The sequence below is a fragment of the Stenella coeruleoalba genome (genome assembly GCF_951394435.1).
Source record: "Stenella coeruleoalba genome assembly, chromosome: X".
Taxonomy (NCBI): domain Eukaryota; kingdom Metazoa; phylum Chordata; class Mammalia; order Artiodactyla; family Delphinidae; genus Stenella; species Stenella coeruleoalba.
In genome coordinates, this window is record NC_137152.1 from 88,485,236 (window position 1) to 88,509,463 (window position 24,228).

A 24,228-nucleotide genomic window follows, 5' to 3' on the forward strand; every position below is an offset into this window, starting at 1 on the left:
AAGGAGGTTTGTAGTGTAGTTTAGAAGGGAGATACTGACACACACAAATGTTACCATGATCACTTCTAACCTTCTTTTAAACAAACTCACATATCTAAACTTACCTGCTGTTTTAAAGAGAGAGCTAAGTTTGTTCTCATATCAACAAATTATAAGAGAGCTTCTATACTTCTTAAATGTTATGGAGCACTCTTAAACAATAGTTTGTAAGACATTATTTTCTACTCTAGCGGGGGAACCCCTAGGACTAATCAATGTGTTAAACAAAACAAAAACAAGCATGAAAATAATTTTAAATAACTGCAGTGAAAGATTATCAATGTTGATTATTTGTATGCAAAGTATATTATTTGGCTGCAAAAGAATGGAATTAGAGAGCGAGTGAAATGTTTCATAGAGGGATCTTACTTTCTGTGTTTTCTACGATGGGAGAGGATATGGTCAATATTAGTATTTGTGAACAGGGAGAATGTGTGGCTAGAAGAACGTTATTTTCTTTACATAGGTTAACCAAATCTCCTCAGTTCTAAAAGTTGTTCCAACACTGAAGCTCTCTGGAGGAGACGATCATTACTGAATTGCACCAGATGCTGTAGCTTGTCTGACATATATTTAAACTTTCATCTTCCTGGACAACTTAATGATATAGAATAGTTGTTTAGTTTAGGTCAGGTTTCCATAGGCAAAATAAAGCAGAGGGGTGGTACAGACCTCTAGATGGTTCAGGCAAAAAGGAGAGACTTTGTATTTGGCCTGAACTCACCAGATGGTTGCTTTTACTGTTCTACTCTCCTTTGGTTGTAGATTCTTGTCTCTTAATTTTTTGTTTTTATATTTAGGACAAGTTACCCCAGAAAGCTCAAGTTGTCATAATTTCTGTAAAGTTTGGACTCTGAACCAAGAATCTCAAGCACAGATTTTTAAAACAGCAGATAAGAAGTAATGAAATCTACAATATTTTTTATTTGTTTACCACTTTAGCTGAAGGGGGGAAACTCAAGCATTTCAGCTGGTATTTTACACCTAGAAACTAAGATCAATGGATAAATACAGCCACAGTACCTTTAAAACAGTTTCTATCTAATGAAGAAATATGCCTTTAGTGCAGTTTGCCTTTAAAAGGAATCTCCTGTGAATCCTGTTTTAAGAAAGCAGTTGTTTGACTGAATTGATAGTCAGTAGTAATAAAAACTCATCTGCTTTTTTCCTCATACAGATGATCATCAGTCTTCTAAATTCCACTTGTTCTAAAATCAAAATGAACAATAGAAATGTGGATTTACTTAGCTTGAAAATTAAACCGTTACTTTAAATAGGGACATTGTTCAAGAGAATAAAGCCTGAGAGGAAAAAGTAGCCAGTATTAAAAACACTATTATTCTCGCCCAATATATAAGTTGTCCTTTAAGTATTAACTCTAGAGTTTTTGTGAGCTAACATCCAATTATGTTGATAAAAATGTGGTGCTACCTTGATATCAAAAAATGATGCTAGTGATGATGATTGCTTTCTCTGTTAGGACATAAGTAAAATCATGCACGATAAATGATGTTTTCTACACTGTGCAGGAAAAGGGGCTGCCCTGTGATTTGTGGCTGCCGCCACTGCTTGCAGATGATGGCTTTTCGTCTCAGCTTTACTTCTGTGCTACTCAAAATCTCTGCTGGAGAAAACAACCGTCAAATGCCTGGCTGCTGCGCACAGAACAGGTCTGTTTGCTGCTTTTGTTTCCTTGCAGTCTGCGGCTAAAGTAATTAGAGCAAATACATGGTTTAATTAGGCTCCTAAAGCTTCCCTGTTATCTCAGGAGTCAATTGAAAATTAACTCAGTTAAAAATCAAGCATTTCTTTCCACCTTCAAAAGATAAAACTTTCATTTGGAAGTGACTTAGTAAGTAAACTGAACATCAGAACAATTAAATCTAGCAGATTCACATAAATGTCAACAACTTCATACTATATGCATTTTCTGTGTTAATATAAATGAACAGTAAAAAAAATTAGCTAATGCTGTTCCTTGTGGTATCATACAGTAGCCTCGTTCTTAGTATCAAAAGATTATCAGTTCATACCGCCTCATCGTGAAGAGTTAGGATCTTTATTTTGTAAATTAGATAGGATCGTTATATGGCTAAATTTGCTATTTTTAAGGAATTAGTATTAGAGACTTACATTTTTCTTTGGGTGTTTAGAAAGCCAGCTATCATATTTAAGATGTAGTATATTATGCTTATCATCGATTCCTTTCTCCGCTCCTCACGTGGTCTTGCAATATCTGTGAGATTGAACCCTTCCTTTCATTTCCATAGTCACCATACTGGTTCATGCCCTAATGAACTCTTCCCCAGGGTTGCTGAAGTAGCCACCTAAACTGGCCTTACCCTTCTTCAGTCTCTATATAGTCAGCAGAATGGTTTTCCTCATACGTCACTTTCATCATACTGCTCGAGGACAGAGTAGCCATCCCCCTTTTTTCCTGCTATGTCAGAACTAAACTTGTAACCCTAGCATATGTTTCCCTCTTCCCAATTGACACTACAACCAACCCCCTCTCTCCCTTGCTACACACAACCCATTCTTCCAAATGCACCCTTCATCCTATTACAATACATTCTCACTGCCCACACTTCCAGTTAAGTTGGTCTCTTTAATGGCATTCTATATATATGATTTATCCATTTCCACTGTTACTTGGGCTATTTCTCACGTCTAAATGTCCTCCCCTTCCTAGTCACCAATTAATGCCAATCTTCTTTCTCAAGACTAAGCTCAGGACTCACTCAGGAAAGCTTCCCTCACTCACATAATCTCACTATAACCACTGCCTTCTTTTCCTAACTGTTGGCTGTAGTTAGAGCTAAGGATTTAATTGGTACCCACTGATACAGTCATATCATCATTAAATGACAGTCATTGTTAACCATTTGGTAAATAGTTACTGCCACAAACCAACCCCCCTCCAAGTGCTGTTACCTACCCAATTATCCTGGCTACTCCAACCCCTCCCTCAGGACCTCCTTCCTCGCCACTGTGCAGCCACTACAAGGTTAACTACTAGCACAGCAGTGGATTTCCAGAACCCTACTCTGGAACCTTGACTGGCATATATTCTCATCGGTAGGCTTGTGCTACATGGGTTGCTAAGTAGTTAAAAGTACTACCCCTGGATATAACGAATCCCTGAGTTGGGAACGCTGTTTTAGGCTATAAACTGCTTGAGGACCAGGGCCAGGACTGTGTCATATTCCTTTTTGTATCCCTCATGCTTAGGATTGTGCCTGGCAATCACCAATATATGTTTGCTTCAAGGAAGGAAGGAGAGAAGGAAGGAAGGGAGGGAGGAAGGGAGGGAGGGTGGAGGGAGGGAAGAAGGAATGGAAACAAGGAAGGAGGAAGGGAGAAAAAGAGGAGAAAAGACATGGCCAAGACAGGTTTAAATGGCCAATGCAAACTACCTCCTTTTAACAGTGCCCAAGCTCTCTGTGACTGATGGCAAGGCTTTGGTGATTTCTGCCTGATGTAACACCCTTCCTCCTCAAAGGAATCGTGCCCATTTTCTTTCTCTCATTGGTCATAGCTGAGGTCATCTTTTCTAACATACGTCCCTTTCCCATCCTGGGGTTGTTGCCAGAAACCTCGGGAAATGTCTGTGCCCTATATTTGCCCCACCCTCCTTTAGTTCCATTTAGAACAAAGAGACATTCCAACCCCAATCATGGAGGGTGGTAAATATAAAATTAATATTGGTCATAAACAGAGTAATGGTCAACACGAAGCAAGGAAAAGCACTTATCCGTTCTTGACATCATTGTTTTTCCCTCCCAGCCCCCACTAGAAGGTAAGATCCCTGTGTTCTGGTGTGTTCCCCATGCGCTCTCCCCATGTACTCCCAGTGCCTGACATGTAGTGGAGATCCTCAATAAATACTTGTTGAATGAGTGAATGAAAGTGAAAAATATATATTTTGAAGTTGAAAGAGAGATATGTCGCGGACTGCAGGTGTTCTTGATAGGGATTCCTTTCTGAATCTCCACAGAAGTCTTCATCTACCTGCTTTAATTAAACATGCTCTTTCTCAAGCCTCAGCATTCAGAATATATCGAGATGTATTTTGTAAACCTATTTCATAATCGTTTTTGTTTTCCAATTTTTGTCTAATAGTATTACGACACTTTTGCTTTCTACTGTATTTTCCTGGCAAATATACAGAGAAAATTTCCCTATATTCCGAATTAAATGAGTTTCTTTTGGCAAACCTATAAACCCAATCAGCATTTATTTATCACATTTCTGTTGGTAAAATGTGTTCTAAGTTGAAAACAACACCCTTACAAAGTGCTTTAGTTTCGTGAGTTTCTACGTTCAGTCTGTGCTTTACTCTCAGACAATTGTTTATGGATTGTAAGTACTTTTTTCAGTTGCCTCATTAGTGGATGCTTTATCTTCCCCAGTGTATTTAAGCTCCCCTGAAGGCAGGGATTATGTTTTTCTACTTTTGTTCACCTCTTCATGGTGCTTAGTACTGCATTGAACTCAGTAACTACTTGTTGAATGAAGGATTTTACCTAAGTGCAAAATACTACATAAGGTGATAAGCCCAGAAGACAATGGATTTTTTTTTTCTGCAAAAGAGGAAACATCAGTCATTCAATGCACTCTTCAGTATTTAGGGCCACTGCCCTTGAGAGTCACGTTAGATACCACGTTTTATTTAGGCTTGTTAATCATTCTTCCCTGTCAAATTTTTCACATGAGGTTTTTTAAAAAAAATAGCAACAATACAGGACAGTAAGTCATAATTATAAAAACGTCAGCAGCATAGGTTTAAAATATTTCGTTCTTCATTAACTATACGTTCCCTCTTCCCCTTGAATACCTCACCAGGGAGCATCATGAACTATTACGTAAAGAATTTAATTTGAGTTCAGGAGTTAGGAAGTAAGGTGTTTGTACTTGTTTACTTCAGGACCTTTTCCAAATTTGGGACTAACATGTCAAAAGAGAAATGAGGAGGGAAATTTTTCATTTTTGATTAAGGAACAACAAGGAAATTTAGACTCTGTCTCATCGTAAACTGCTCCCTTCCTTCTGTGACAGTGCATTAAAAAACACCTGGGATTTTATTTCTTAACCTGAGTGATAGTTACATGGGCATTCAGTGGGTATTTATTATTTAAACTGCACATATGTACTTTGTACAGCCTTCTGTGTATATGATGTATTTTACAATCAACGAAAAGATACCTTAAAGAAAAATCTGGTCCAAAGAGGGAAACATCAATATTTCACATCGATTCAAAATCAAGAACCAAGTATGAACCATTCCTTCTTTTTGTTAATTAGCATTCAGAAAGGAATAATGTTAACATTTGAATAGAGTGTTTAGGAAATAGTCACATTTGCATCTGAAAAGAGGTGTCCCTTGGAAAATAAAATTGGTGCTTTCAGAATTAAAAAACAGAAACCAAACGAAATAAAGTTTTGCCTACCTAAAAAGATTTCTTTAAAGATTGTTTCAAGGTCCACCTGAAGACTTTTGTCACATGGTTCAGCACTCCTCTGGAATCTCTGAGGTGTTACAGAATCAAAGCTGAGAGCACTCCAAAAAGTGAGACATGTAAGCTGAGAAACCCTATTCACAGTGCCTAATAGTACAAGCTGATATTTATCAGGGAAGAGATACCTTTAAAGTTTATTTACTTTCTATGATTTTCACCCTCTGTGCATATGTGTGTACAATACAATTGTGGGTTTTGATGTAAATTTTTTTCTCATCAACATGATTGTAAATTTCTTGAGGACAGGGATAATCTGCTGTCTTTCATGCTCCCTGAGTGTCCTAGCTCTGTGATAGTCACCTAATACCTCCGCTTGATTTGCAAATGCATTCATGTCATATTCTGATACCTTGTGACTCCTTTGTCTCCGCCATTTTATACTCAAAAGAATTTTTGCTGGAGAATATAAGGATCACCGTCTCCTGTCCTGTAATGCATATGATCTGGAGGCATTATAACCATTAATTGTAAGTTTTAGGGTTTTTGTACAGTGAAAATAATTGTAATATAAATGTGAAAGCATGCTGTGATCTGGAAATCTTTTAAAATAGTATTAACTCCATAAATCAATTTTGAAGATTTTCAGATATCCAGGTTAAGTTTTTGCCACTCTGACCATAAGTTTTAAAAAAAACTCACTCAACTTACTAGAACTATTGGCTTGTGCCTTTTTTAAACTTCTATTACTTAAAGTGGAAATTGATTTACTATATACAATCTTTCTGTGAATTGAAAATCTAATATGTTAAAATTTAATCCTCTGTGACATTTTGCAATGTTACAAATTACTTCTAGCACCTGTATTGCAACACATCTCTAACTTTTAGATGTCATCATTCAACGTTAGCCAAGTGTTAGTTTTTCATGAGGATTGAACACGTGTGATTTATTTTTGTTTTACAATTTTAAGTTCTCGCCCATAGCAGACCATACACTCATAAGTAAAACTTTCTTGAATTCATTAGTTCTCTTCATGAAAGACCTATCTTTTAAGCTTTGCTATGCCATAATAGAACAAGTATTTGATAATGACCAAAATATTTATTTTTAGTAATAAGAAAGGTGTGGAAAGAACACCACACCGGAACTCAGGCGAGGTGGGTTCCAGTCCCAGTTCTGCAACGTACTAGCTGTGTGATCATTTAATCCTATATATATATCAGCAGTCCCCAACCTTTTTGGCACCAGGGACCAGTTTTGTGGAAGACAATTTTTCCACGAATGGGGTAGGAGGGGTGCTTCAGGCGGTAACGCAAGCGATGGGGAGCGACGGGGAGCGGCAGATGAAGCTTCGCTTGCTCGCCCGCCACTCACCTCCTGCTGTGTGGCCTGGTTCCTAACAGGCCGCAGACCGGTACCAGTCTGCAGCCTGGGTGTTGGGGACCCCTGTTATATATCATTGTTTACTCTTCTGAAAAATGAGAGGTTGGGGACAAGTGATTTCTAATGTTTCTGAGACAGGGAGGAAGAGGACAGACATATACATCCCAATTGCTATACATTTAGATTGTTCCTTATTTTGGACCATCCACAGAGAGTAAGCTTTACCGTGTGCCCTTGGAGCAACAAATCTTAACCACTGAACATCTCGTTAAATTATTAAACAAAATTTGTTTTCATCCTCTTTTTTCATTCATTTATTTAGAAATATTTATCACAAATCAGATATGTTCCAGATAGTGTTTTAGGAGCTGCAAATATGGCAGTGAATAAGATAATGTCTTTAATCTCATGGAGTTTACATTCTAGTAGGGAGTAGCCAAATAAATAAATGCATAAGAAAATACCAGGTGGTAAAAAGTGCTGTTTAAAAAATGGAATTGGGTGATATGATAGAGAATATAACTGTGTTGGTTGATCAGAAAATGTCTCTCTCAAAGGAGAGGACATTTGTTCTGATATGCAAATGCCAAGAAGAACCGAGCCATGCAAAGATCAAAGGAAGCATTCCAGGCAGAGAAATAGAAAGTACAAGGCATAAAAGCAGGCATGAGCTTGGACTGTTAGAGGAACAGAAAGAATGCAGGGTGCTGGAGCATAGTGGGGTCAGAGCCAGGGGCCACATCAGGGAGGGGATTGTAGGTTAGGGTGAGGAGTCTGGAAGTCTTTCTAGATAAACTGGGCAGCCATTGGAGAGGTTTTAGCTGAAGAGTGACATTACCTGATTTATGTTTTAAAATGGACACCACACCACTGTCACTTGGATTGATGGTGGTCAAAAGTGGCAGCTGACAGACTAGCTAGGAGAATTTTGTAGTGCTCCAGATAAAGCTGGGTTAAAAAGTGTTGATAGTAGTGGAGGTAGAGATAAATGGACAAAGTTGGGATATATTGATATTTCGGAGGTAAAGTCTACAGAAGTTGCAGAGGGATTGGATTTAGAGTATGAGGGACAGGGATGAATCAAAGATAACTCCTAGGTGTTTGGCGTGAACAAGTTTAGTGGAGTTATTATAAACTTAAACAGTTTTACAGAAAATAGAACCCATTGAACATTAAACTCTATAGGATTTCATTTCTTTTTCCATCTCTTAGTATAGTCTCATATGATTTTACTTAACTGTAATAAGCGAAGCAGGAAGTTTGAACGGTTTGATGTTATTTTCAACTTAACATTATTTTCAGCATGACTATATCATTCTCATACATTCCCCTGTTTTATAGATACACCTTGTTTTACTGCACTTCATTTTATTGAGCTTCACAGATTCTGCGTTTTTTTTTTACAAATTGAAGGTTTGTGGCAACCCTGCATCAAGCAGTCTATCAGTGCTGATTTTCCAGCAGCATTTGCCCACTTCTTGTCTCTGTGTCACATTTTGGTAATTCTCACAATGTTTCAAACTTCATTATTATTATATTTGTTATGATGATCTGAGATAAGTGATCTTTGATGTTACTATTGTAATTGTTTTGGGGTCCACGAACCGTGCCCATGTGAGATGACAAACCTAATTTATAAATGTTCTGTGTGTTCTGCTTGCTCTACTGACTGGCTGTTCCCCCATCCCTCTCCTTCCTCTCGGGCCTTTCTATTCCCTGAGACAGAACAATATTGAAATTGGACCAATTAATAATCCTACATGGCCTCTAAGTGTTCAAATTAAAGGAAAAGTTGCACATTTCTCACATTAACTCAAAAGCTAGAAATGATTAAGCTTAGTGAGGAAGGCAGGTCGAAAGCTGAGATAGACCATAAGGTAGGCCTCTTCACGAAGCAGTTAGCTAAGTTCTGAATGCAAAGGAAAGTTCTTGAAGGGAATTAAAAGTACTAACTTTGGTGAACACACAAAACAGGCTTTTTGCTGATGTGGAGAAAGTTGTAGTGGTCTGGGTAGAAGATCAAGCCAGCCACAACATTCCCTTAAGCCAAAGCTCAATCCAGAGCAAGGCCCTAACTCTCTACAATTCCACAAAGGGAGCCATCTCCATAACATAAAAGTGCAAGGGGAAGCAGTGAGTGCTGATATAGAAGCTGCAAGTTATCCAGATCTAGCTAAGATCATTAGTGAAGGTGGCTGCACTAAACAACAGATTTTCAATGTAGGCAAAACAGTCTAATATTGGAAGAAGATGCCATCTAGGACTTTCATAGCTACAGAGGAGAAGTCAATGCCTGGCTTGAAAGCTTCAAAGGACAGGTTGATTCTTAGGGGCTAGTGCAGCTGGTGACTTTAAGTTGAAGCCAGTGCTCACTTACCATTCTGAAAATCCTGGGGCCCTTAAGAATTCTACTAAATCAACCCAGTCTGTGCTCTATAAATGGAAGAACAAAGCCCAGATGACAGCACATATGTTTACAACATGGTTTACTAAATATTTTAGGCCCACTGCTGAGACCTACTGCTCAGAAAAAAAGATTGCTTTCAAAATACTACTGCTCATTGACAATGTATCCTGTCACCCAAGAGCTCTGATAGAGATGTGCAATGAGATTCATGCTGTTTTCATGCCTACTAACACAACACCCATTCTGCAGCTCATGGATCAAGGAGTCATTTCAACTTTCAAGTCTTATTATTTAATAAATACACGTCCTAAGGCTGTAACTGCCATAGATAGTGATTCTTTTCATGGATCCAGGCAAAGTAAATTGAAAGCCTTCTGGGAAGGATTCTCCATTCTAGATACAATTAAGAACATTTGTGATTTGTGGGAAGAGGTCAAAACATCAACATTCACATGAGTTTGGAGGAAGTTGATTCTAATCGTCATGGATGACTTTGAGGGGTTCAAAACTTCAGGGGAGGAAGTAACTGCAGATGTGGTGGAAATAGCAAGAGAACTAGAATTAGAAGTGGTGCTTTAAGATGTGAGTGAATTGCTGCAGTGTCATTATAAAACTTAAATGGATGAGGAGATGCTTCTTATGGTTGAGCAAAGAAAGTGTTTTCTTAGGACTGAATCTACTCATGGTGAAGATGCTGTGAAGATTGCTGAAATGAAAGCAAAGGATTTAGAATATTACATAAACTTAGTTGACAAAGCAGCAGCAGGTCTTGAGAGGATTTGACTTCCAATTTTGAAAGAAGTTCTGTGAGTAAAATGCTATTAAACAGCATTGCATGCTAAAGAGACACCTTTCATGAAAGGAAGAGTCAATTGCTGTGGCAAAATTCATTATTGTCTTATTTTAAGAAACTGCCACAGCCACCTCAAACTTCAGCAAACACCACCCTGATCAGTCAGCATCAACATCAAGACAAGACCCTCTACCAGCAAAAAGATTATGACTGGCTAAAGGCTCAGATGATTGTTAGCATTTTTTAACAATAAAGTATTTTTTCATTAAGGTATTTACATTGTTTTTTAAGACAATAATGGACTACAGTATAGTGTAAAAATAACTTTTATATGCACTGGAAAACCAAAAAAATTGTGTGACTCGCATTATTGCAATATTTGCTTTATTGTGGTAGTCTGGAACTGAACTCACAATATCTCTAAGGTATGCCTGTATTCCTGTTATCACCCTAACCTTAAAATATATATTTTTAAAAACACTGCCACTTTAAATCAGGGGCCCATTCCACACTACTTTTCCAGGTCTGCTTTTCATCTTTATCAAACATTTATTAAACACCTTTACTTACTAGGCAACTAACCACATTATTTTATTTTAAAACTTTAAAAAAAAATACTGTGCAACTCTGGAGGAGGTTAGGTACGTAAGCACCTGAAAGCAATTGAGGAAATTTTGTCCTACTTAGTTGCAAATACAGTATTAAGCCACTTTATGACTAATGCTGTCATACACGATATGAATGATGGCTGTAGTTATCTTCATGTTTGGCTAGAACTATAGGGCTCTGTTGCACAAAACGAGTATACATACAGAGATGGTTCACACCCTTATGATAATCCTTTTTTCAGATTATGGTGGTGTTATGCTGGAACCTGTGTTTGGAAACAGTCATTCAATATCTGATAGCTACAGAAAACAAACTGATGTGCCTTCTGTTGCTATTATTTCTCAGCTGAAAATAGAATGCTACGTTGTTTGAAGTTTGTTTTCTTTTTATTCAGAATGCCCGTGAAATGCTTCTTCTGTTCTTCTTGTTTATTATTTCCTTTCTGAAGATCACTATTCCTGCTTTCATCCATTCTTCTCATTTACTTTGCAAAGATTCTATCTCATAGAAGACACTAATGAAAAACTCCAAAAGGCTATCAGGCTCTTTATAGTAGTCTGTGATTTTGGGAGAGGCCACAAAAGTGAGAGTCCCACGTACTGCAAAAAAAAAAAAAATACAAAAAACAAAAAATAAATATCTCTACAAAGCTTGTTATAAAAACAGCTATGCTCTGTTATAAAAACAGCTGTGCTCTTCCCCCATTTGATCATGGTGTATGATCCTTTTAATGTGCTGTTAGATTCTGTTTGCTAGTATTTTGTTCAGGGTTTTTGCATCTATGTTCACGAGTGATATTGGTCTATAATTTTCTTTTTTTGTGATATCTTTCTGATTTTGATATCAGGGTGATGGCGGCTTCATAGAATGAATTTGGGAGTGTTTCTCCCTCTGCAATTTTTTGGAAGAGTTTGAGAAGGATAGGTGTTGGCCCTTCTCTAAATGTTTGATAGAATTCGCCTGTGAAGCCACCTGGTTGTGGTCTTTTGTTTGTTGGAGGATTTTTAATTCCAGTTTCAATTTCATTACTTGTGATAGATCTGTTTATATTTTCTAATTCTTCCTGGTTCAGTCTTGGAAATTTGTACGTTTCCAAGAATTTGTCCATTTCTTCATGGTTGTCCATTTTATTGGCATATAGTTGTTTGTAGTAGTCTCTTATAATCCTCTGTATTTCTGCAGTGTCATTTGTGATTTCTCCTTTTTCATTTCTAATTTTATTGATTTGTGTCCTCTCCCTTTTTTTCTTGATGAGTCTGGCTAAGGGTTTATCAATTTTGTTTATCTTCTCAAAGAACCAGCTTTTAGTTTTACTGATCTTTGCTATTTTCTTCATTTCTCTTTCATTTATTTCTGCTCTGATCTTTATGATTTCCTTCCTTCTACTGACTTTGGGTTTTCTTTGTTCTTCTTTCTCTAGTTGTTTTAAGTGTAGGGTTAGATTGTTTATTTGAGATTTTTCTTGTTTCTTGAGGTGAGGTTGTATTGCTATAAACTTCCCACTTAGAACTGCTTTTGCTGTGTCCCATAGGTTTTCGTTGTCATTTGTTTCTATGTATTTTTTAAATTCTTCTTTGATTTCTTCAGTGATCTCTTGGTTATTTAGTAGCACACTGTTTAGCCTCCATGTATCTGTGTTTTTACAGTTTTTTTTTCCTGTAATTGATTTCTATTCTCATAGCGTTGTGGTCAGAAAAGATGCTTGATATGATTTCAATTTTCTTAAATTTTCCAAAGCTTGATTTGTGACCCAAGATGTAATCTATCCTGAAGAATGTTCCATGTGCACCTGAGAAGAAAGTGTATTCTGCCACTTTTGTGTGGAATGTTCTATAAATATCAATTAGATCTATCTGGTCTGTTGTGTCGTTTAAAGCTTGTGTTTCCTTATTTATTTTCTGTTTGGATGATCTGTCCATTGGTAAAGTGAGGTGTAAAAGTCCCCTACTATTATTGTGTTACTGTCAATTTCTCCTTTCATGGTTGTTAGCATTTGCCTTATGTATTGAGGTGCTCCTATGTTGGGTTCATAAACCTTTATAATTGTTATATCTTTTGCTTGGATTGATCCTTTGATCATTATGTAGTGTCGCTCCTTATCTCTTATAACAGCCTTTATTTTAAAGTCTATTTTATCTGTTATGAGTATTGCTACTCCAGCTTTCTTTTCATTTCCATTTGCATGGAATATCTTTTTCCATCCCTTCACTTTCAGTCTGTATGTGTCCCTAGGTCTGAAGTGGGTCTCTTGTAGACAGCATATATATGGCTCTTGTTTTTATATCCATTCAGCCAGTCTGTGTCTTTTGGTTGGGGCATTTAATCCATTTACGTTCAAGGTTATTATTGTATGTATGTTCCTATTACCATTTTCTTAATTGTTTTGGGTTTGTTTTTGTGGGTCTTTTTCTTCTCTTGCATTTCCCTCTTAGAGAAGTTTCTTTAGCTCTTGTTGTAAAGGTGGTTTGGTGGTGCTGAATTCTCTTAGCTTTTGCTTGTCTGAAAAGCTTTTGACTTCTCCATCAAATCTGAATGAGATCCTTGCTGGGTAGAGTCATCTTGGTTGTAGGTTTTTCTCTTTCATCACTTTAAGTATATCCTGCCAGTCCCTTCTGGCCTACAGAGTTTCTGCTGAAAAATCAGCTGATAACCTTATGAGGATTCTTTTGTATGTTATTTTTTTTCCCTTGCTGCTTTTAATATTTTTCCTTTGAATTTAATTTTTGTTAGTTTGATTAATATGTTTTGGTGTGTTTTTCCTAAGGTTTATCCTGTATGGGACTGTCTGTGCTTCCTGGACTTGGGTGACTATTTCCTTGTGAAATTGGGAAGTTTTCAACTATAACCTCTTCAAATATTTTCTCAGACCCTTTCTTTTTCTCTTCTTCTGGGACCCCTGTAATTCAAACGTTGGTGCATTTAGTGTTGTCCCAGAGGTCTCTGAGATTGTCTTCAATTCTTTTCATTCTTTTTTCTTTACTCTGCTCCTTGGCAGTTATTTCCACCATTTTGTCTTCCAGCTCACTTATTCGTTCTTCTGCCTCAGTTATTCTGTTATTGATTCCTTCTAGTGTATTTTTCATTTCAGTTATTGTGTTGTTCATCTCTGTTTATTTGTTCTTTAGTTCTTCTAGATCTTTGTTAAACATTTCTTGTATTTTCTCAATCAATGCCTCCATTCTATTTCTGAGATTCTGGATCATCTTTACTATCATTACTCTGAATTCTTTTTCAGGTCGATTGCCTATTTCCTCTTCATTTATTTGGTCTTTATTTGGTCTTCATTTATTTGGTCTTCATTTATTTGGTCTTTTTCAGGTCGATTGCCTATTTCCTCTTCATTTATTTGGTCTTGGACCTTGTAGCAAGGATTTTACCTTGCTCCTTCATCTGTGACATATTTTTTTGCCATCCCCCCCCCCGTTTTTTAATGAGTGGGATTGTGCTTCTGTTTTACTGGTGGTTTGGCCTGAGGCTTCTAACCCTGGGGTTTGCAGGCTATTGGGTGGATCTGGGTCTTGGTGCTGAGATGAGGAACTCCATGAGACCTCACTCTGATGAATGTTCATTCCCTGGAGTCTGAAGTTCTCTATTAGTCCAGTGGTTCGGAATCAGAGCTCCCACTGCAGGAGTTTTGGCCAACCCCAGGCTCATAAACCAAGATCCCACAAGCTGCCTTGGGCAGCAAAAACAAAATAACCCAACAATAACAAAGTAAAAAGTAAAATTAGACTAGAAAACTAAGAGGTATGTTAGGAAGAATATAAAAATAAAAATATAGATGAATTAACAACCAGAAGGTACATCAGTACCACAATAGTAAAAAGGAGGAGGAGAGAAAAGAAAATAAAAGAAAAGAAAAAGGAGGGGAAAAAGCCTTGTCTGTGGAGGGTAGGGCCTAAGCAAGGGCAAGGTTTGGGTGGTGGGTAGGGTGAATGCTCAGGACGCACAGGGATGGAAAAGGCTCTGTGGGCTGTGGGGGGTGGGGCTTAGGCTCAAGGTACAGAAAAAGTAGGAATGGCTAGGCACCAGATGGCAAGGGCAGATTTTTCAGATAAGAAAGATGGTGGACTTTTTTTTTTTTTACATCTTTATTGGAGTATAATCACTTTACAATGGTGTGTTAGTTTCTGCTTTATAACAAAGTGAATCAGTTATACATATGTTCCCATATCTCTTCCCTCTTGCATCTCCCTCCCTCCCTCCAACCCTCCCAATCCCACCCCTCTAGGTGGTCACAAAGCACTGAGCTGATCTCTCTGTGCTATGTGGCCACTTCCCTCTAGCTATCTATTTTACGTTTGGTAGTGTATATATATACATGGCTCTCTCTCACTTTGTCACAGCTTACCCTTCCCCCTCCCCATATCCTCAACTCCATTCTCTAATAGGTCTGTGTCTTTATTCCTGTCTTACCCCTAGGTTCTTCATGACATTTTTTTCCTTAAATTCCATATATATGTGGTAGCATATGGTATTTGTCTTTCTCTTTCTGACTTACTTCACTTGGTATGACAGACTCTAGGTCTATCCACCTCATTACTAATAGCTCAATTTCTTTTCTTTTTATGGCTGAGTAATATTCCATTGTATATATGTGCCATATCTTCTTTATCCATTCATCTGATGATGGACACTTAGGTTGTTTCCATCTCCAGGCTATTGTAAATAGAGCTGCAATGAACATTGTGGTACATGACTCTTTTTGAATTATGGTTTTCTCAGGGTATATGCCCAGTAGTGGGATTGCTGGGTTATATGGTAGTTCTATTTGTAGTTTTTAAAGGAACCTCCATACTGTTCTCCATAGTGGCTGAACCAATTCACATTCCCACCAGCAGTGCAAGAGTGTTCCCTTTTCTCCACACCCTCTCCAGCATTTATTGTTTCTAGATTTTTTGATGATGGCCATTCTGACTGGTGTGAGATGATATCTCATTGTAGTTTTGATTTGTATTTCTCTAATGATTAATGATGTTGAGCATTCTTTCATGTGTTTGTTGGCAATCTGTATACCTTCTTTGGAAAAATGTCTATTTAGGTCTTCTGCCCACTTTTGGATTGGGTTGTTTGTTTTTTTGTTATTGAGCTGCATGTGCTACTTATAAGTTTTTGAGATTAATCCTTTGTCAGTTGCTTCATTGGCAAATACTTTCTCCCATTCTGAGGGTTGTCTTTTGGTCTTGTTTCTGGTTTCCTTGGCTGTGCAAAAGCTTTGAAGTTTCATTAGGTCCCATTTGTTTATTTTTGTTTTTATTTCCATTTCCCTATGAGGTGGGTCAAAAAGGATCTTGCTGTGATTTATGTCATAGAGTGTTCTGCCTATGTTTTCCTCTAAGAGTTTGATAGTTTCTGGCCTTACATTTAGGTCTTTAATATCCATTTTGAGCTTATTTTTGTGTATGGTGTTAGGGAGTGATCTAATCACATACTTTTCCATATACCTGTCCAGTTTTCCCAGCACCACTTATTGAAGAGGCTGTCCTTTCTCCACTGTATATTTCTGCCTCCTTTATCAAAGATAAGGTGACCATATGTGTGTGGGTTTATCTCTGGGCTTTCTATCCTGTTCCATTGATCTATCTTTCTGTTTTTGTGCCAGTACCATAATGTCTAGATTACTGTAGCTTTGTAGTATAGTCTGAAGTCCGGGAGGCTGATTCCTCCGGCTCCGTTTTTCGTTCTCAAGATTGCTTTGGCTATTCGGGGTCTTTTGTGTTTCCATACAAATTGTGAAATTTTTTGTTCTAGTTCTGTGAAAAATGCCAGTTGTAGTTTGATAGGGATTGCATTGAATCTGTAGATTGCTTTGTGTAGTAGAGTCATTTTCAAAATGTTGATTCTTCCAATCCAAGAACATGGTATGTATCTCCATCTATTTGTATCATCTTTAATTTCTTTCATCAGTGTCTTATAATTTTCTGCATACAGGTCTTTTGTCTCCTTAGGTAGGTTTATTCCTAGATATTTTATTCTTTTTGTTGCAGGTGTAAATGGGAGTGTTTCCTTGATTTCCCTTTCAGATTTTTCATCATTAGTGTATAGGAATGCCAGAGATTTCTGTGCATTAATTTTGTATCCTGCTACTTTACCAAATTCATTGATTAGTTCTAGTAGCTTTCTGGTAGCATCTTTAGGATTCTCTATGTATAGTATCATGTCATCTGCATACAGTGACAGCTTTACTTCTTCTTTTCTGATTTGGACTCCTTTTATTTCCTTTTCTTCTCTGATTGCTGTGGCCAAAACTTCCAAAACTATGTTGAATAAGAGTGGTGAGAGTGGGCAACCTTGTCTTGTTCCTGATCTTAGGGGAAATGCTTTCAGTTTTTCACCATTGAGGACGATGTTGTCTGTGGGTTTGTCATATATGGCCTTTATTATGTTGAGGAAAGTTCCCTCTATGCCTACTTTCTCCAGGGTTTTTATCATAAATTGGTGTTGAATTTTGTCAAAAGCTTTCTCTGCATCTATTGAGATGATCATATGGTTTTTCTCCTTCAATTTGTTAATATGGTATATCATGTTGATTGATTTTCATATATTGAAGAATCCTTGCATTCCTGGAATAAACCCCACTTGATTATGGTGTATGATCCTTTTAATGTACTGTTGGATTCTGTTTGTTAGTATTTTGTTGAGGATTTTTGCATCTATGATCATCAGTGATATTGGCCTGTAGTTTTCTTTCTTTGTGACATCCTTGTCTGGTTTTGGTATCAAGGTGATGGTGGCCTCGTAGAATGAGTTTGGGAGTGTTCCTCCCTTGCTATATTTTGGAAGAGTTTGAGAAGGATAGGTGTTAGCTCTTCTCTAAATGTTTGATAGAATTCGCCTGTGAAGCCATCTGGTCCTGGGCTTTTCCTTGTTGGAAGATTTTTAATCACAGTTTCAATTTCAGTGCTTGTGATAGGTCTGTTCATATTTTCTATTTCTTCCTGATTCAATCTTGGCAGGTTGTGCATTTCTAAGAATTTGTCCATTTCTCCCATGTTGTCCATTTTATTGGCATAGAGTTGCTTGTAGTAATCTCTCATGATCTTTTGTATTTCTGAAGTGTCAGTTGTTACCTCTCCTTTTTCATTTCTAATTCTATTGATTTGAGTCTTCTCCCTTTTTTTCCTGATGAGTCTGGCTAATGGTTTATCAATTTTGTTTATCTTCTCAAAGAACCAGCTTTTAGTTTTATTGATCTTTGCTATCATTTCCTTCATTTCTTTTTCATTTATTTCTGATCTGATCTTTATCTTTTCTTTCCTTCTACTATCTTTGGGGTTTTTTTGTTCTTCTTTCTCTAATTGCTTTAGGTGCAAGATTAGGTTGTTTATTCGAGATGTTTCCTGTTTCTTAAGGTAGGATTTTAGTGCTATAAACTTTCCTCTTAGAACTGCTTTTGCTGCATACCATAGATTTTAGGTCATCGTGTCTCCATTGTCATTTGTTTCTAGGTATTTTTTTATTTCCTCTTTGATTTCTTCAGTGATCACTTCGTTATTAAGTAGTGTATTGTTTAGCCTCCATGCGTTTGTATTTTTTACAGATCTTTTCCTGTAATTGATATCTAGTCTCATAGCACTGTGGTCGGAAAAGATACTTGATACAATTTCAATTTTCTTAAATTTACCAAGGCTTGATTTGTGACCCAAGATATGATCTCTCCTGGAGAATGTTCCATGAGCACTTGAGAAAAATGTGTATTCTGTTGTTTTTGGATGGAATGTCCTATAAATATCAATTAAGTCCATCTTGTTTAATGTATAATTTAAAGCTTGTGTTTCCTTATCAATTTTCATTTTTGATGATCTGTCCATTGGTGAAAGTGGGGTCTTAAAGTCCCCTACTATGAATGTGTTACTGTCAGTTTCCCCTTTTATGGCTGTTAGTATTTGCCTTATGTATTGATGTGCTCCTATGTTGGGTGCATAAATATTTACAATTGTTATATCTTCTTCTTGGATTGATCCCTTGGTCATTATGTAGTGTCCTTCTTTGTCTCTTCTAATATACTTTATTTTAAAGTCCATTTTGTCTGATATGAGAATTGCTACTCCAGCTTTCTTTTGGTTTCCATTTGCATGGAATATCTTTTTCCATCCCCTTACTTTCAGTCTGTATGTGTCTCTAGGTCTGAAGTGGGTCTCTTGTAGACAGGATATATACAGCTCTTGTTTTTGTATCCATTCAGCCAGTCTGTGTCTTTTGGTGGGAGCATTTAGTCCATTTACATTTAAGGTAATTATTGATATGTATGTTCCTATTCCCATTTTCTTAATTGTTTTGGGTTCGTTATTGTAGGTCTTTTCCTTCTCTTGTGTTTCTTGCCTAGAGAAGTTCCTTTAGCATTTGTTGTAAAGCTGGTTTGGTGGTGCTGAACTCTCTCAGCTTTTGCTTGTTTGTAAAGGTTTTAATTTCTCCATCAACCCTGAATGAGATCCTTGCTGGGTAGAGTAATCTCAGTTACAGGTTTTTCTCCTTCATCCCTTTAAATATGTCCTGCCAGTCCCTTCTGGCTTGCAGAGTTTCTGCTGAAAGATCAGCTGTTAACCTTATGGGGATTCCCTTGTGTGTTATTTATTGTTTTTCCTTTGCTGCTTTTAATATGTTTTCTTTGTATTTAATTTTTGACAGTTTGATTAATATGTGTCTTGCTGTATTTCTCCTTGGATTTATCCTGTATGGGACTCTCTGTGCTTCCTGGACTTGATTGACTATTTCCTTTCCCATATTAGGGAAGTTTTCAACTATAATCTTTTCAAATATTTTCTCAGTCCCTTTCTTTTTCTCTTCTTCTTCTGGAAGCCGTATAATTCAAATGTTGGTGCGTTTAATGTTGTCCCAGATGCTTCTGAGACTGTCCTCAGTTCTTTTCATTCTTTTTTCTTTATTCTTCTCTGCAGTAGTTATTTCCACTATTTTATCTTCCAGGTCACTTATCCGTTCTTCTGCCTCAGTTATTCTGCTATTGATCCCATCTAGAGTATTTTTAATTTCATTTATTGTGTTGTTCATCGTTGCTTGTTTCATCTTTAGTTCTTCTAGGTCCTTGTTAAATGTTTCTTGCATTTTGTCTATTCTATTTCCAAGATTTTGGATCCACTTTACTATCACTATTCTGAATTCTTTTTCAGGTAGACTGCCCTTTTCCTCTTCATTTGTTAGGTCTGGTGGGTTTTTATCTTGCTCCTTCATCTGCTGCGTGTTTTTCTGTCTTCTCATTTTGCTTAACTTACTGTGTTTGGGGTCTCCTTTTTGCAGGCTGTAGATTCGTAGTTCCCATTGTTTTTGGTGTCTGTCCCCAGTGGCTAAGGTTGGTTCAGTGGGTTGTGTAGGCTTCCTGGTGGAGGGGACTAGTGCCTGTGTTCTGGTGGATGAGGCTGGATCTTGTCTTTCTGGTGGGCAGGTCCACGTCTGGTGGTGTGTTTTGGGGTGTCTGTGGACTTATTATTATTTTAGGCAGTGAGTCTACTAATGGGTGTGGTTGTGTTCCTGTCTTGCTAGTTGTTTGGCATAGGATGTCCAGCACTGTAGCTTGCTGGTCGTTGAGTGAAGCTGGGTGCTGGTGTTGAGACGGAGATCTCTGGGAGATTTTCGCCATTTGATATTATGTGGAGTAAGAATTAGTAAAAGAAGAAAGAAAGAAAGAAAGAGAGAGAGAGAGAGAGAGAGGGAGGGAGGCAGGGAGGGAGGAAGGAAGGAAGGAAGAAAGGAGGCAGGGAGGGAGGGAGGGAGGGAGGAAGGAAGGAAGGAAGAAAGGAGGCAGGGAGGGAGGGAGGGAGGGAGGAAGGAAGGAAGGAGCGAAGGTAGGAAAGAAAGAAAGAAAGAAGATCAAGTAAAATAAAATAAAGATAAAATAAAATAAAGTTATTAAAATAAAAAATAATTATTAAGAAAAAAAATTTTAAAAAAACGGACGGATAGAACCCTAGGACAAATGGTGGAAGCAAATCTATACAGACAAAATCTCACACAGAAGCATACACATACACACTCACAAAAAGAGGAAAAGGGGATAAAATCATAAATCTTGCTCTCAAAGGCCACTGCCTCAATATTTATTGTTTTTTATGCCTGAGTAATATTCCATTGTGTGTGTGTGTGTGTGTGTGTGTGTGTGTGTATACACACACACACACACACACACACACACACACACACACACATATACACACACACACCCAACTTCTTCTTTATCCATTTGTCTGTTGATGAACACTTAGGTTGCTTCCATATGATGACTATTATAATTAGTTCTGCCATGAACACTGGGGTGTGTGTTATCTTTTCAGGTTAGTATTTTCATTTACTTCAGATATGTACCAAGGAGTGGAATTGCTGGATCATATGGTAGTTTTTTGAAGAACCTCCATAATGTTCTCCAAGGTGACTGTACCAATTTACATTCCCACCAACAATGTATTAGGGTTCCAGTTTCTCCACATCCTCATCAACATTTACTATTCATTGTCTTTTTGAGGATAGCCATTCTGACATCTGTGAAGTGATATCTCATTAGGGATTTGAATTTCTCTAAGGATTAGTGATGTTGAGCATCTTTTCATGTGCCTGTTGGCCATCTGTATGTTTTCTTTGGAAAAATGTCTATTCAGGTCTTCTGCCCATTTTTTTACTTGGGCTGTTTCCTTTTTTGATATTGAGGAAGAGCTCTTTATATATTTTGGATATTAGTCCCTTATCAGACATATCATTTGCAAATGTATTCTCCCATTCAGTAGGTTGTCTTTTCATTTTGTCAGTAGTTTCCTTTGCTGTGCAAAAGCTTTTAGGTTTAATTTGGTACCATTTGTTTATTTTTGCTTTTGTTTCCCTACCCTGAGACAGGTCCAAAAAAAATATTGCTAAGACTTAGTCAGAGTGTACTGCCTGTTTTCTTCTAGGAATTTTATGGTTTCCAGTCATAAATTTAGATCTTTAATCCGTTTTGAGTTTATTTTTATATATGGTGTGAGAAAATGTTCTAATTTCTTTCTTTTACATGTAGCTGTCCAGTTTTCCCAACACCACTTATTGAAGATATTGCCTTTTCCCCATTGTATATTTCGGCCTCCTTTGTCATAGATTAGTTGACCATATGTGTATAGATTTATTTCTGGGCTCTCTATTCTGTTCCATTGATCTATGTGTCTGTTTTTGTACCAGTACCATACTGTCTTGGTTACTGTAGCTATGTAGTATAGTCTGAAGTGCAGGAGCCTGATTCCTCCAGCTCCGTTTTTCTTTCTCAAGATTGCTTTGGCTATTCAGGGTCTTTTGTGTTTCCATACAAATTGTAAAAGAATCCACAAACCAAGGCATCAAAAGCATGTGAAACAATGGCACCAAAAATACCATAAAATACTAGTTATAACTCTAATAAATTATATGGAGGATCAGTATGTTGAAAACTACAAAAGACTGATGAAATGCAGTCCTAAAGAAGTGGATAAATATGCTATGTTCATGGATTGGAAGACTCAATATTTTTCATATGCTATACTCCCTAATCCTGTGATTCAATGCAATCCCGATCAAAATCCTAGCAGGATGTTTTATAGATACCAGCTTGTCAGTTTCTTATAAAATTACGTATACACTTACCATAAAACCCAGCAATCCCACTCCTAGGTATTTAGCCACAAGAATGAAGACTTAAGAAAGCACACTTAGAGAAATGCAAATCAAAACTACAATGAGATATCATCTCACACTGGTCAGAATGGCCATCATCAAAAAAACTAGAAACAATAAATGCTGGAGAGGGTGTGGAGAAAAGGGAACACTCTTGCACTGTTGGTGGGAATGTAAATTGATAAAGCCACTATGGAGAAAAGTATGGAGTTTCCTTAAAAAACTAAAAAAAGAACTACCATACGACCCAGCAATCCCACTGGGCATATACCCTGAGAAAACCATAATTCAAAAAGAGTCATGTACCATAATGTTCATTGCTGCTCTATTTACAATAGCCGGGACATGGAAGCAACCTAGGTGTCCATCGACTGATGAATGGATAAAGAAGATGTGGCACATATATACAATGGAATATTACTCAGCCATAAAAAGAAACGAAATTGAGATATTTGTAGTAAGGTGGATGGACCTAGAGTCTGTCATACAGAGTGAAGTAAGTCAGAAAGAGAAAAACAAATACCGTATGCTAACACATATATATGGAATCTAAGAAAAAAAAAAGGTCATGAAGAACCTAGGTGTAAGACGGGAATAAAGACACAGACCTACTAGAGAATGGACTTGAGGATATGGGGGAAGGGTAAGCTGTGACAAAGTGAGAGAGTGGCATAGACATATATACACTACCAAACGTAAAATAGATAGCTAGTGGGAAGCAGCCGCATAGCACAGGGAGATCAGGTCGGTGCTTTGTGACCACCTAAAGGGGTGGGATAGGGAGGATGGGAGGGAGGGAGATGCAAGGGGGAAGAGATATGGGAACATATGTATATGTATAACTGATTCACCTTGTTATAAAGCAGAAACTAACACACCATTGTAAAGCAAGTATACTCCAATAAAGATGTTTTAAAAAAAAGAAAGCACACAAAAATTTGTATGTGAATGTTCATAGCAGTTTATTTTTCATGATCACCCCCAACTGGAAACAACCCAAATATCCTTCAGTTGCTAAGTAAAGAAACAAAAAGCTTTGTTTCATCTATACAATGGAATACACTTCAGCAATAAAAGCTAATTAACTACTGATACACGCAGCAGCATGCATACATTATGCTAAGCTGAAGAACCTAGACTGAAAGTCTACATATTGTGTAATTCCACTTATATGAATCCTGGAAAAGGAAAACAATAGATACAGAGAACAAATCAGTGGTTGCCAGGGGCTGGGGTTGGGAAGAAGAGTTGACTACAAATGGGTAACATAAGGCTAGATTGTGGTGATGGTTACATAGCTACATGTGTATTTAGAACCATACATAAATGTTCAATAAAAAGAATGAATTTTACTGTATGTAAACTCTACCTCAATAAAGAAGTATGAAAGAAATGGAACTAAAAATAACCTATGATTATTTGACATTTTAGCCTCCCTCCTCTGCTCCCAGGAAGTGAACTGTAAAAGCCTTCCAGCCCCCAAAGAAGGGCATACTATTCTCCTAAGATTCACTTCCTATATACTTCAAAGGGTAGACCTGCGGAATATGAAGGAAATAGATAAGAGAATTGTCACCATAGGACTTCCAGAGGAACTTACCTCACTGCTAAGGGAGGGAAAGAATCATCACAATCATGTTTAGAAGGATTCAATGATTGCTACAGGGCAGTGATTACCACATGTTCTCATTCTTACTTTCTTTGAATGGAAGTTTTTATTGAATTTTATTTTGTCCTTACCCCACCATTTTGTATTGGCTGTTTTGAGTGTAGGGTAGGGAGAGGAAGGTAACATGTCATTTACACGAAGCTGAATCTACAGCCTATCTAAAACACTGCATGGTCTGTATACTACAAGTTAATCTCTTCTATTTGTTTTGGTTGCTGTCTTTCATAAGAAAAAGTTATCAGGT

General features: G+C 37.3%; 1 long non-coding RNA gene across 1 annotated transcript in view; it reads left to right on the forward strand.

The window, feature by feature from the left end:
- Window positions 1-24,228, forward strand: part of LOC307180021 — a 71,366-nt gene that overhangs the window by 2,629 nt on the left and 44,509 nt on the right. The window contains exon 3 of the long non-coding RNA XR_013825652.1: window positions 1,569-1,709. This is a non-coding gene — a long non-coding RNA (uncharacterized lncRNA). The remainder of the gene's footprint in view (window positions 1-1,568; window positions 1,710-24,228) is intronic.